The sequence below is a fragment of the Pieris brassicae genome, chromosome W (assembly GCF_905147105.1).
Source record: "Pieris brassicae chromosome W, ilPieBrab1.1, whole genome shotgun sequence".
Lineage (NCBI taxonomy): Eukaryota > Metazoa > Arthropoda > Insecta > Lepidoptera > Pieridae > Pieris > Pieris brassicae.
In genome coordinates, this window is record NC_059679.1 from 4,825,123 (window position 1) to 4,840,441 (window position 15,319).

General features: G+C 36.7%; 1 pseudogene; it reads right to left on the reverse strand.

Annotated features, from left to right (window-relative positions):
* Positions 1-1,376: 1,376 nt before the first annotated feature.
* Positions 1,377-6,985, reverse strand: LOC123718358 (annotated as a pseudogene).
* Positions 6,986-15,319: the final 8,334 nt, after the last annotated feature.

Genomic DNA, 15,319 nt, shown 5'->3' on the forward strand with positions numbered 1-15,319 from the left:
CTAAATAAGTTGCTGAACTATATGTCTCTTTCTATAACAGCGTTATACAATATAACAGAGAGAGATGAAATATTTGAGTATCTAGTATTATATAAAATAAATTCAAGTAGCATCGCTTGAACTATTTCTATCTCGGTCTCCCACAGCGTAACAATGCGACAAAATAGATAAATATTAGAGTTAATATGAAGTAAATTCAAGTCGCATTGTCCGAACTATAGCTGTCTCTTTCTATCATAGCGTTAACACAATGCGACAGAAAGAGCCCAAAGATTTAATTTTACCTAATATTAATATAAAATAAATTCAAGTCGCATCGTTTGAACTATATCTTTCTCGATCTACCACAGCGTAAACAATGCAACGGAAATAGACGAAAGAGGTTAGTTAAATTTAACAAGTATTAATATAATTAACATAGTATATGTATTTTTTTATGTTTGATATAAGATAAGGTACATAATGGACGAAATGATATAAATAGTGAGCAATCAAAATGGCACCATATGCTTAATACAATTCGCAAATTGCTAATAATTAAATAAAAATCGCAAAATATGACGCTTGAAACTCGAAACCTCGACCAATTCGAGTATATTTTTATTCCTTAAACTCTGAGGAAGGTTTTCATGGAGTGCATAATTATTTGAACAATCATTGTAGTAACAGTAAATGCTTTAAAGATTTGTAAGAACTAACCATTTAAAATATTGGGACGCCATAACGGCTCGTAATCTGTTTAAAACGGTTTCATGAGACAAGTAGGCCTTCTGTGCCTACATAACCCCAAAGGCTTCCTCATGATGTTTTCCTTCGTATGTGTTAAACATGGAAACGTCTTCTTCAAAAGGAAAATTTTGGAAGCAAATTTTTAGGAGTCCATCTACCAAGTTTGTTATAAATAATAAGCATTAAAAATTAACAGTTAACTTTTCTGCTAACTGTACTGTGGGTGCCAGCGCATTAGCAATTTGCGGAGACATTCTCTAAATATAGCAACACTAATACGGAATATTTCATACTTAAATCTAAATAATCTATTAAACTTAACAATCCAAAGACACAATTGTATGGCTGATATATGGAATATTTAAATGCAATGAAAAATATATATATTTTTTAAATAGGATTATGCAGAAATCTCAGACAGACTGACTGACAGACACATATTTATGTCCTTTGCAAATGTTAAATACTGGATACATAATTTGTTATATCTCAAAGAAAATCAGACTATACACCAAATGCGTGAAACAGTCACACGTGACTGATATAATAAACTCGCTCGCAGTCACATGTTACGCATATGTGTCCAATATACGACTGACAATAAATTACGCATGTGACTGATCTTTTGTATGTCGACTGACATAAGGTAACTCACATGTGACCGACGCATCCCCCCCAAATGTGTACAACATACGATTCGCACATATGTCTAGATTTTAGTGAGTAATCCGTCCAGTTCCAGTACATTGGGTACTTCGATGTCTTCAAGACGAATTGACGAAGGGCTGTATTGAAACTGTACTGCGAATATCACTTTCGAATCCATTAACAGGTTTTTCTGAAAAAAAAAGCATTAATTTTAATACCGGATCAGTGCAACTCTTATCAAAATCGGTTCAGTAGTTTAAGACACGTTCATGGGTTAGTCTTCAGTAATTTCTCATATTGTTAGCTAATAAAGCCATATACAGGTGATCTTTAACATACGCTGAAGTCGGGTATTCACCCGACTTATTCATATATATACTATACACTATACTATATTCATAAAAAAGTAAAAATTTGTCATAAGTGACTTACAGACTCCGAGTCAGCACCAGGCCGGCTCTTCATCAGCTTTTGTATTTCGTGTATAAATTCCTTCGTTACTTTCACCTCGTACTCTTCAGCCGGTGTGTACATGTTGAGAATCTGAAAATGTCCAGGAATATTTTTTAATAAATTTTCGATGTAATCTGTTAAATTTTGACATTCTGTGCAAATTATTATGAGTTTAGATCTGCTTTGTTTATTATTCCATAAGCTGCGTGGAATCCAGTATATTTGATCGAAATTCAAATACTAGTTACGAATTTCTTTTTCTTAATTTTTATATTCTGTCAACTATTTTATTAGTCGTTTTGTTCGAAATTCAAATCAATTTTCAATTTTGATATTCTGTGAATTACTATCTTATAATAGCTTTGTTCGAAATTCAAATAATCCAATACACACCTTGCAAACTTGTATAGCCGTCAGATCGGCGCACATCTCCACAGTACTTGCGACATCGGCCATTGACTTTCTCGCTTGAAGCAGTTGAACCGCCTGTGTTATCGGCTTCAGGACGGATAACGTGTCCTCCACCTTAAACAAATATTTACTTAATTATAATAAATCAATGCCGCTAAACCTTTTTAGGACAGGGCCTCAGATTTCTGTATCTGTTTCATGATTTGTCAATCTAATAGGTAAGTAAGTGATTAGCCTGCCACACGCTGTCGTGTTGGGTCTAAGACAAGCCGGTTTCCCCACTATGTTTTCTTTCGCACGAGCGAGTGTTCAAAGCGCTTTTTAAAGACCATTGGTGCACTACAGCTGGGATTTGAACCTCAGCGATGAGAGTCACACGCTGAAGCCACTAGGTGAACACTGCTTTTTGACAGGGATATTAGGGAACACTTTATTTCCTTTTATTAAACTCCAAGACAGTATTAGGATTGTTGGTTCTGTGTTACGTGACTGACAACGCTTTATGATCAACCCAAGTGTTATTTAGGGGGTATGTGCGACGGCGAAGGTCAAGTTTGTGATGCCAACGGCCAGAATCTGTTGCAGAGATCCCCGTCAACAAAGACGTTGCTTCAAAATGCTATCTCGACTAGATCGACTTATGCCTCCACCCTCGAATCCCAAAAGCGATAAAAGTTTAAGAGCTAGATATTGAGAACAAGAAACTTTTAGGACAAATAGATAAGACTACGAGCTGCTGGAATTGCCCCTGGCATTTAAATTTGGTTAAAAATCCTGTCAAGAAATAATTATCTTGATATATCCAAATTGCGATGTCGCTCAACACTTGCCGATATTCTGACAAACTCTGTTGGTTTTGTCTGGGCGTATTGCTCGACTGATAAGTTTCATCGCCGCTGTATTGGCGCATGTTGTTAAGAAGTCTGGAATTATATTATTTTGATATCACTCGAGCGGCTGGCCATGTGAGAATTGGTACGGTAATACTTCAGTAGGCACATAGTGGTTAGCGGAAAGGTGCCTTAAAGCGTTTTTAGAGACCTTCAATAAAATATTCTTAATGTAGACGAGTTCATTTCTGAAATGGCAACGACCAAGCCCCCATGAGTCCATGGGCGGTATTATTTATTTATTTATTAACACTTCGTTACATTACAATATAAAAAAATTGAACATGATTAGCATCTTAAAAGTAAAAGAGTACGTCAGCTGATTTGGCTACATGTACGATCGAACATACCTCAACATATTAGCGAGCCAAAGAATGCTGTACTCCGAATTATCAGATCGCTTCTTCAGGGTCTTCTTGACTCCGGTTCGGATTCCCTTCATCAAGGAGTGCATCTTGGGTTCATCGTCGACATGGTCTGTGTGACGGAGCATCATGAAGAGGATAAAGGCCGGAAGACCGGGGAGCAGTGTCGTCGCTACGTGGGTCTTTAGAGCTATAAATATATATTGTTACGAAGACGGGTCGACTGCAATGTTTCTAGGTTTTTCCACTACTTAGAGAACTTTTCAGCAGGCTGTAATATGATTTCTGACCGTTTCAGGAGAGGGTCAATCACAGATTAGAAAATTGTAATTTCCATAATGTTACCCTAGTTTTCAGGAAGCTGAAACCTTTTTTCAGTCGGTTTCAGAGCATGTGTAGTAGAGTGGTTCAGTTTTCAGGAGACCCGTTTTCAGGCCTAGGTATACCCCTTTGATGAAGGAATATTCTAGACCAAACTTTCTAGGTGTGAGACAAGGACGAAATGATACGAGAGAGAGAGAGAGAGAAAATCAGAACTTTCTCGAAACTAGACTGAGCACTCTAGAACGCCGTACGACAAGGACGGAGCAACGTGCGAAAGAGACAAAGAGTGCGGACGTTCTAGAATTGTGCAATCGCTACTCAGTAGCAAGCCCGCCTAGAAAGTTCTCGAATATTGTTTAGAATTATTCCCAGGGATATATAAGCGAGCCGAAACGCGACTAGTCGCCTTTAGTTTTGAATGCGATAAAAGGAGCAAAACACCGAAGCGATAAAGTGAATACAAGTGATAAAGTACTGTGTGAAGAGTGCATAAGTGAAGTAATAAGTGATTGTTTTGTGTGTGTAATTAGTGCATCTCTGCGGTCAATTTGTGCCCATAAATTTCTCATTGATTTACCAAGAAATAAACCCTTGAATAAATCTACGGCATTTTCTATCCGATTCCCTAGCTCGTAACAATATTTACGATTATTTTACCTACACTAACATTTAAAAGATTTTATTGTTTGCAGGCTCCTAAACTGAACTGTTTAGAAAATCTTTCACCATTAGAACACTAAATCCCATGAACATAGGTTAAAATTACGATAGTGTAAAGACCAATAAAGATTCCTATATTATGCGGAAATTGACAGTTCTCTAAAGTTTTATAGAACACATCAATATACATATGTCTAACAAAAATCTTGCATTCGGAAGTCTATTTACCGATGTTATATAGCCTTAACTATAGACCATCGTGCTACCGAATTTATGTCAATATTTACATATGTCTAACAATTTCTGCATTTAAGTCAATTTACCGTAAGCTTTAAAACCGCAGAGCACAGCTCTACCCAGAGGCAGGACTAATGGGTTCATTGTTAGTCTTTGAGGAAATATGCTTTTTGGATATCATAACTCCTCAAACACACTTGATAAGTTCGTAAATCGAATTGCCAAGTAGGACGATTGCCAGCCATCGAGCATGGATGAGACCTGGATTTATTTTGCCTCGTGCAGCTACTGAAACCGCCTAAAACTTCGACTTTATACCTATTATGTGTAGAATTTTTAATCTATGAGTTCGTACCAGGTAAAAATCTTGTAAAAGAAATCAAATCTCCTGAACTGGATGATGATGCTCACCAATTATAAGCTTCTTGATGATCGTGTATTCGTCCTGCAATTTATATTCGAACATTCCCAGGTACCCTCTCTTTCTTTCTGGTTACAGTAGCAATCTCCAACGGGAGTGTTGTGTTCTGAGATATTATTATGTCTGAAAATACAAATATTTATTCCAGGAATTAGAACCATGTAATGAAAAAAACCCCGAAAATCGAGGTCGCTTCGGCGATAAAACCTTTTTTTATAACAGTGGGCAAACGGACAGGAGGCGCTGATGTAAAGTGATACCGCCCATGGACCATCACACTTCCAGCATTGGTACGCTCAATTCTTGTCAGAATTAGTACGCTCTTTGAAGGTCCCTATGGTTTCGGTTGGAAATACTTCAGTCGGCAGCTGGTTCAACATAGTGGTATTAAGCGATACCAACCATGGATACTCCCACTACCAGAAGGGCGTCCGGTCTTTTAAAATTCAGTGTGTTTTTTGAAGGACTCTAAGTCCAATTAGTTACTGCCTCTACTGGCACCTGGTTCCAAAGAGTTGTTGTGCGGAAAGTATCTCAAAATGCGCTGTGGTAATAGTAGCATTTTACTTGAGATACTTTTACACATAAACACATATTTCTATCTTAGGAATCTGTGGCTATTTTTGGCAAAGGCCTCCTCTAAATACCGCCATTCGTCTGCACTTTGCCACTCTCTGCCACCTACCACCTACTGTTTCCTTAATTTGGTGTATCTACTTTCTATGTTTGTCTTCCCCTTTTTCGTTTATTGTATCATTGTAGTTTAGAACTTTCTTACTTCACTTTTCTGTTCGACCGCCAAACCCATTTCCACTTCAGTTTTTATTTTTATTGTAACATCTGCTACGTTAGTTCTTCTATCTTTCGTATCATACATCTTTCCATCGATCTTTTACACATCTTACTGTTAATGAAGATGAAAATACTTTACATACCATTTCCTTCTAAAATCTCCTGAACATCTTCAATACCAGCTTCCTTCAACTTGTTGACCAGCATTCGAATTTGATTTTTAAAACGGCGACAGCTCTCCGATAACTTGTCAACACGTTCCTGAACATAATATAAAATTAATATATAATTTTACTTCTGTTTTGTTTATTATTATGTCCCAATCACGCTAGAACCCTTGCAGCCGTGCATCAATGGATCCTTCAAAACGCGTTTAAAACTCGCTCGTACGAAGGATATTTTCCTTTGTGAGGAATTAATGCCAATCAGGCAAAGGCTGATCACCTACTTGCCTCATTAAATAGATACATAAGAGACGCTGAATTAGATGTTGTAGCGCCACTGGTCAAGGGCTCACCGGCCGGTTGTAAAGGGGTTCAGAGCATAGAAGACTGTCACCTCCTTGCCTCATGAAACTAATACATAAGAGGCCCAGAAAGGTTATAGCGTGTAAAGTTTATTTAACTTTAAACTTCAGAAAGATTTAACATCTTCACTTACCTGTATGGCTAAACTTTCTGCAGCGAGACGAATAATTTCATTTTGCGCATATTCTTGGGTCTTATTCTTTGGCTCTATGCTTAGATCTGTGCTTAATAATCTGTGAAATTTAAAAAAAACGTTTTAACTACTCAGTTAAGTTCAAGTAGCTCTACTTAAAAGTATTTAAAATTCTATTTGATTGTTTTGCGCTAACCCACGCCTTACATTATTATTACGCCTTATATTTTTCAATTTTGTTTTATTTAAGTCTTTTAAAAGTTGATTGGTTAAACTACCTTAAACACTTTCGTCTTTATTGTCATGAAGAGATTTAGGCGAAAAGCGTGCAACGGGATTTTCTAAGGGAGTGAGAAGGTATATGAAAGTCAACAGTCAACTCACCTAAAGTCCATATGATAGATCCATGATGCTGTCAAGTAAACTTGTCTATCTTTTGGCAATTGAGCAGTACTGCCTACTTTTTCTACTACCTTTTATAAAGAACTGGCGTGACTAGCTTTAGCAGAAATTAATATACATCTACATACAGCTATGGAGAGGACAAAAGGAAGTGAACATCGTCAAGGGAAGATGGATGGCATGAATGAGGAAAGCAAGACTTGGATAATGTTTGGAGAAGTCCAGGATAATCAGGTTGAAGACTACTGGACGGATTTGAATAATTCGTTCTTAAAATACCGGATTAACGTAGGCTTTTATGAAAACTTGGAAGCGGTGGAAACTATTAACAATAGAGCAATGTACTAGTTTTATAGAAGACATCAATATCTAAACTATATCTAACATATTTAATATATATAGTAGAAATCTAATGTGATGAACATGGGAATTAGCATTCGGAATAATTATCGATAGAGAATTATGTAGAACCACATGCGCTGCCGCTTATCTGAGGATCCTATTAGAATCCTTCAAACTTACATCAAATTTAAAATATTTGAATGCCGGCAAGGATAACCTGCTGAGCTATTACTCTGTAACTTCCAGAAGCGACAGCCCAAGTTCTTTTTGGCTATCCGAAGCGCTGACGCAACATTGGGATCCGAACAAAAAATCATGTTCGCTGTCAGTATCGCTATTGGAAATTACAGAGTATGGTATTGCGAATGTCCATGATCTCGTAATATAAGCGTCCGCATCAGCTCCTGTTTTATAAAAAAAGATGTCTTCTATAATACTAATTTATTCTCAGTCACGCCAGCAAAATACATTTGAGCACCTTGCTTTAATTACCACTTGCCAAAAGATATAACCAGAGATTCAAATCATTCGTGTCTTAGCTATTTTACTTATAATTAATCACGCGCCGAATGCTTTGCCAAATAAAGAATATTATATTACGCTGTTAAATGGGGGTTGAATATATAATAGAGTAGGAATAGAGTCCTTTATATAGACTAGACGTACATATGGAAGTGTTTATCACGCTAACATACGGAAGTTAATGTTGGTTGTGGTAGAGAAAGATTTAAATTAGAAATGCCGCAGAAATGAGAGCATTAAGAAGTATGTGTGGTGGAACGTTGAGTTATAGTATAAATAATGGTGAGTGTTATTAAGTGTGGATGTACCTACTAGAGAAGGTACAAGTTAAAAGTACCTATAACCGACGGTATGTATGGTGTATGCCATGAAAGTGGATAAAGCAAGAGAAAGAGTCAGCGAGAGAGGGATGCCAGAGTCGGTGAGTGGAAATTGTTAACTGCCTGCCTTCGGGAAAAAGCAGTGAAAGCCGTATTTAAAACCTTGTCAAATAGCTCAGTATGCGAGAATGAAACAATTCTTATTTTATTTCAAAGGCAAGCGAAAACACGATGATTTAAAACTTTGATTCTATTTTATTATACAGTCAGCAGCATCAAGCCTTGTCATAAATGACAAACAGTCTCAGTTATCAGTCTTTATTAACATAATACACAAAACATACAAAAAAAACAACAAATAAAACTCCTAATGGAAAGTTTAGAATGATTTATACAATATGCAACATACTAACTACATAGTATATCTTAAGATAGATAAACCAATTTACTGAACTACCAAAGCCTATAGTAACATTAAATTTAATTATTAAACTAGACAGATTATTTATTTACAGAGAATTTAAAAAGAGAGATTAACAGAGAAATTAAAAATTAACGAACATGTCACCAAAGGTTAAAACTATTGGCAGGTCGATGACTTTGGGTTAATGACCCCAGATTTGATTAACCTTTGAAGTCTACGCAAGAACACACGTGACTTATTCTGTCAGACTCTGTCTGTTACTGGACACCCTGTTATCTGTAGGAAACCATGCTACAGCTTGGAAATATATAGAATTTAGAACCAATTACAGATTTAAATATAGGAAATATAAGAGAACTAGAAAGGTCAATAACAGTAAAAGCGTATAGTACTAAGCACTCATTAACATTTATTTTACAAATACCTTCTATTGATAAAAGTATATATCACCTTATTCATTTATATTCTATCCCTGATACCGAGTACCTCACCATTATACCCAAATCCAAATTCCTTACACTTGGAAGCGATGAGTACGCATACCTCGACAACAGCTGCAAGTCGATCACCGAGAGCGTTCATCTCTGCGAGTCTTTGCAAATGAAATCCTTCACAAAATCAGAAGATTGCATCGTCAACCTCATAAAACACAAGAATGCCAACTGCAGCCGTGTTAAGATGGTACTAGGTGACAGCAAGATCCAAAAAACGCGGGACAACACGTGGCTGGTCATACTTAAACGAGAAGAGATCGTAAGAGCACAATGTGGGACCAACACATCTTACCATCGTGCATCGGGAATCCATCTTATAACCGTAACAGAAGATTGTCGCGCAGAAGTTGCAAAAATGACGCTGCAGTCACATGTCACGAAATTAGACTTAGATGAAATAATACCATTGCCCCAAAAACAAGTCTCATCTGTAGATGTCGTGCGGTATCAAGTAAAATTGCAAGATCTGGAATTAGATAACGTTCGGCAACTACTGGACAAGGCTGAAGATCTGGAGAAGCAGGGTGACATCAACGACTGGCCTAAGATGATGGCAACTCCAAGCTGGACAACTATCATCCTCTATCTGTTACTGATATGTGCAGTATCATGGAAATTATATAAAAAGTTATCAAGCAGATGCACCAAGAACGCACTGTTATATATTTAAACCTTAGAGACCACCCTATGTCAACTTCTATTTTAGCAAGCTGGCATTCTCCTATTCAAATGCCATGAGCATTATCTTTCAGCTAAAGTCAGTACCACTTTACGATTCAAACCGAGCAGTTGTCTTTCTAAATCTACATTTCTAAATAAATCCTTTGTGTAAAATAAATCCTTTTTTTAAAACTCTAAATCCGGGACATCGTATCTCGCCTACCAGTGAGGACACTGGCGGAAGCTGTAAAATCAGCTTCTCTCTGAAGGATGGAGGAGTTACCAAGGCATAACCCTTGGTAATCGCTGACGTTGCACTCAGCGATTTCGCCGACTAAAGTTTATTTGAAAGTTGATTATTGTATTCGTATTATTTAGATTTAGATCAGTCTTGTAGTAGATTTCAAATTGTAAAGACATATAAATAAATAAATTCTTTTTTTAATGTCTTTTCGGTCTGCCTGAACATAACTCAAGACAAGACATTTTCTTCACGTTCCAAATCCGGCAGAGAGTCTACCTTACAATCAACGGATTGGGCATACTCTTTCCAGTTTGCTTTTTTGAGTTTATATTTCAAAAGGGGGTTGTGGTAAGAGAGGGGTAAGGATTTGTTGTTTAATGTAATAAGTATGGGAAAATGATTACTGCCATAGGTGGACTCAAGGGCGTTCCAAGTTAGTTGCTAGGCCAGGTTAGGGGAGCAGAGGGTGAGATGCACTGCAGATTTGGGATTCTGATTAGGGTATACCCTGCGAGTTGGGGAGCCATCATTGAGGATACAGAGATTGACAACGTCGAGTAAGTCAATCAGCAGTGGAGCAAACCTATCACTAGCGTGGCACCCCCACATAGTGTGATGGGTATTAAAGTCACCCATGGCTATGATAGGGCTGGGAAGAAATGATAAAATTAATTATATCTCAGGAAGCAATGTAGACATGTGGATGTTTCTAAGGTGACTTCGCACGTATCACCTGTATGGGGCTGAGAACACCTGTAACATCTGGGCTTAGATCGGCAGACCGATTTGATATGACCAAAACGGCAGCAGTTCAGGCACTGTATGGTTGGAAATTTGTAGGTTTCGACAGGGAGGGAAGTGTGGTAAGAGTAAATCTTAGAAGGGAGCATTTGTCCCCTGAAGGTAAGGACAACAGATTGGGTAGGCACCCAGGTGGTGACACCCTCAGTAACTGATTTTCGGTTCAGTCGCCTTGACTTTAACACCTCACCACATCCAGGAGGAAGCTCTAATGAATCAACGAGTTCGTCCATTGACCAGTCCACCGGTACACCTTTGACCAACCCCATTCTGGTTATGTTATAAGAAGGGATAATAGTTTTAAACTTGCACATAGCGAGCATCGGGTTAACCAGAAAGTTGTTGGCAGCTTCAGCAGAAGCAAACTCAACGGTAATTTTATTACGGCCTACATGTTTTACACCACCGTGTATGACGGAACTAATTTTGTGCTTATGCATAAACTGACCGAATGTAATAGCACGTAACGAGGCACCAGAAGATGGGTCCTCTACTTCCCGGGAAACTTGGACAATGAATGGACCTTTATCATCATTAGAGTACGATCGGGGGCCATCAGAAAAGGAGGGGTGGACATATAGGTGTTGAACAGACGGGTTCGCCTGAGTGGGATCCGTAATTGTTTTTTTAAAGGAAGGCATATTTCTCTCCTCACCTTGTCGTTTGCGAGACGTAGAAAAGGTTCCCGGGTCGGGAGGTTCGGGGTGAGAATCCATTTTACTGGAACTGCAGCGACTATATAAGTTTAAATTTTATACTTTACCAGCACCAATAGGGTTAGTTTTGTGAAGATAGAACAATAACAACTATTTTAGCTTTGGAAAATCACAGAAACACCGAAAAAAAAACTAAAATCTCACTGACACGTGCGTCAACCATCAAGAAAAAAAACAAATTCATTGATAAACTTAAGAAAAAAACAGAAACTTGTCTCCGATAACCGTGTTTCTGTCAGTATGGACTAAAGTCCTTTGCCTTTCCCATTAGGGATAAATTAATATCATCATCGTGTTTCTGTCACTGTCAGTGACGTTTCCATTCGCTGTGATTTTTATCCGTGTTTGTTTATTTTGATTATCATAACCAGTTTTAAAAGATTTTATAATGCCAAATAATAAAATAGAAAGCTGAATTAATGTGAACGTCGAGTAAAACTGAAACACTTGCTTCTGTTGAATTTTAATTCGTTTCTTGTGTTCGATTACAGTAGCTTTTTTAGAAATATATTACGACCCTATCTATTCATAATGGGAAAGAAAACGCAAAGATGAATGTAGGTGGCGCTGCATTCGTTTGACCCATAACAATAAAACTATTGCTTGTTTTTCTGAGAAAATTACTGGTAACTAGTCGTATTTTGGTTTTGTGAGAACAATGTATTCACTGTGGAATGTTTCACAGCTCAAAGCTGAACTTAAGATACGAGGAGCTACTTTAAAAGGCCGAAAAGCAGATTTGGTCAAGAGGTATTTATTTCGTATTTTCCTGTTATTTTAACGGAGATTATTGCCCTATTTCAACAAAAACTTCAATAACTTCATTTGTTATGCCAAATAAATCCTTTTTGTTGTGTACAAATACTGCTGTTTAGCAAAAAAATTTACATTTTGTGAACTTTCCGAATATAACCTCTAATTTAATCAATTTTGTTATAGGCTAGAGTCATTTGATCGTAATCTGAACTTTGGAATACGACAACAGCACGAAACTGATGATCCAAAAATTGATTTGCCACCATCAGAGTGTTACCATGATGTTAATAGTAGCACAGTGCTTCCTAACCTAACCAAGCAACATATTCATATGTTTTATAATGAGTTTGGAAAGATGCCTGATGATGGTCTCTTACTGTACTATGTACTGTAATCGAGATATTTGATAGTCATAAGAGCTGCATCTGTCAATGAACACACCTTTGTAAAAGGTATATGCAAAGCATCAATGAAACGGTTGCAGTATGAAGTAAACATAAAAGTTCATACAAGTGGCCATATTGATGAGTGCTCATGTGAATGTGCGGCAGGCAGTGGAATCACTGCCCACTGTAAACATGTAGCCACTGTGTTATATGGTATGTGAAAAGATTATTATTAAACACCAAGTTCCAACAGAAAAGTTACAAAAATTCCATGTTCCCAAAAAGGTATTTACATCTACTCCATTACAAACCTCAAAACTTCCATCTAAGAGAAATATTGATAATATTATATTTTCACCTTGTTCAATGAACATTAATACTGAAGAATATAATAAAAGATTCAGGAGTTTGGTTACAAACTATCCTTCATCAAGCATGCCTCTGAAACAACTTTATGAACCTGCAAATCCTCATGCAATTGATTGGGATCATTCCTACAGCAAAGAAGGTACAGAGGAGAAGTTGCTGCATATGCTTAACCTCCTATCAATAAGTCCAGCACAAGTTGCTGCTATTGAGATTGAGACTCGTGGCCAGGCTCAAAATAATATGTGGAGCAAGCATCGTGAAGTGAGGATCACTGCAAGCAAATTCCACACAATATGTCACCTCAGAAGTTCCTAACCTAACCTAACCAAGAAAGCTACGCTTGTCAGTTTTTGAGTCAGCAGAAGTTTACCTCAAGATCTACAAATCATGGAATAATTAATGAAAAAGTGGCCCTTCAACAATATATGGAGGAAACAAATTTACAGGTCTTCGAATGTGGCTTGTTCATTTCAAGTGAACATCCATATTTAGGTGCATCACCTGATGGCATCCTTGGTGATGAGACCATAATAGAAGTCAAGTGTCCATATAGCAGCAGATTGCAGAAAATCACTAGTGTAACTGTGCCATATTTAGTATGCCATGATGGAGATTTAAAATTGAAAAAGGGTCTCCATGCTACTATCAAATTCAAGGGCAGATGTACTGCCCTGGCAGAAAATATTGTAACTTGATTGTTTTTACTTTTGTGGAAATGATAGTAATTTTTGTTGAAAGGGATCAGTCATTTATTGATGAAATGTTATTATCTCTTGATAATTTCTATGCCAAATATTTTTAATAAGTATATGTACAAGAATTATTTGGAGATAATAAAAAATACAGCATGATAATAGACATTTTTTTATTTAACAATTCCTGTACAACAAATTACATAGATTTATCCAAATAAAAATATCATAAACAACTGTAACAATAATTACTGAATCTGCACTTTTCAACAGTTTCTGGAAGTTTTTTCCACCCACTACACAGTTTGAAGTTAGCCTGTCTCCAAAACATTTAGATTAGCATGAATAAGACAGCATAGTATATTTTTACTTAACAATTCCTTCTTTAAAATTACATAGCATTACACAAATAAAAAATATTCTAGACAACAACGGAACATAGAAAGCATTTATATCTGATTTTAATATTTTGAAAGTTTTTGTTAATCCTATAAGGCGTTCTATGTGTATGCGGCGTTTTGCTAGTTGGTGATCATGCTTTAATTTTATGCCAGGCAGTTGAGTCAAACCTTTCAGAAATGTTGGAGTATAAATTGATACATTTTTATTTATAAATAAATCTTGAACATTGAAGCCTCTATCTGCCATAATTGCATCTTTTTCTTCACATAGGTCTAAAAGTGAACTTCGTTCTGTTATTTGACGATCACTAGTAGAACCTCCATATCCCTCAGAACAGAATGATATGAGGCCACCTGGTGTTATGCCTACTAAAAATTTTATTGTGTTATGATGCTTATAACTACTAAATGTGGCTTGTTGAGAAATAGGATTTTTAGGTTTAGCAATAGGTATCTCTGTGCCATCGACAACTACTCTTGTAGATGAATGATGTTGTTTAAATAATTTAGGCATGTAGTAATCAACCAAGGCATGGCTTGGCCAGATATTTACTTTAGACCATAGCTCAAACATAAAATTTACCCATGTAATAAATATGTTACCAACTTCAGTTGTGCTAATGCCAAACATTTTTGAAAGCTCACAGTCTGGTTTGTTCCTTCTTAATTTAATTAATGTTAAACAGAACTGATCTTCAATAGAAACATTAACTACTTGGCTACCTCAAAATGATTATGGTAAATGATTTGCCATGGGTAGTAGTGTCGATAGTACCAAGAGAAACTTATGCACGTTTTCTAGTCCTGTATAAAATAGTTTTCTAGTCATGTAAAAAGTCTGAATATGTGAGGTGTTTGAGTTGAAATTTTTTGATTTGCTGAAACTGGTGAGCATTGAACAGTAGTTGTAGTTATTTCAATTTCATGTTCAAAATCAGATAAAATATTTGAATTTTCATTTGAAACTCGAGGAGCAGCAGTTGCTGGGAACAGTTCTTTTCTAGAACTACGGCGAAAATATCGCTGCTCCCTTGCAATTGCAGTTGAGGAGGCTGTTTTGTTCCACACAAAAACCGTTGGAATTTCAGTCTTTTTTAAAAATCTATGAATATCTTTAATACTTCTAAGGTTACACATAAACACTCTCGATAGAGAGTAGTATCTTCCTTGCATAAACAAAAATATATAAATAGGAGAACA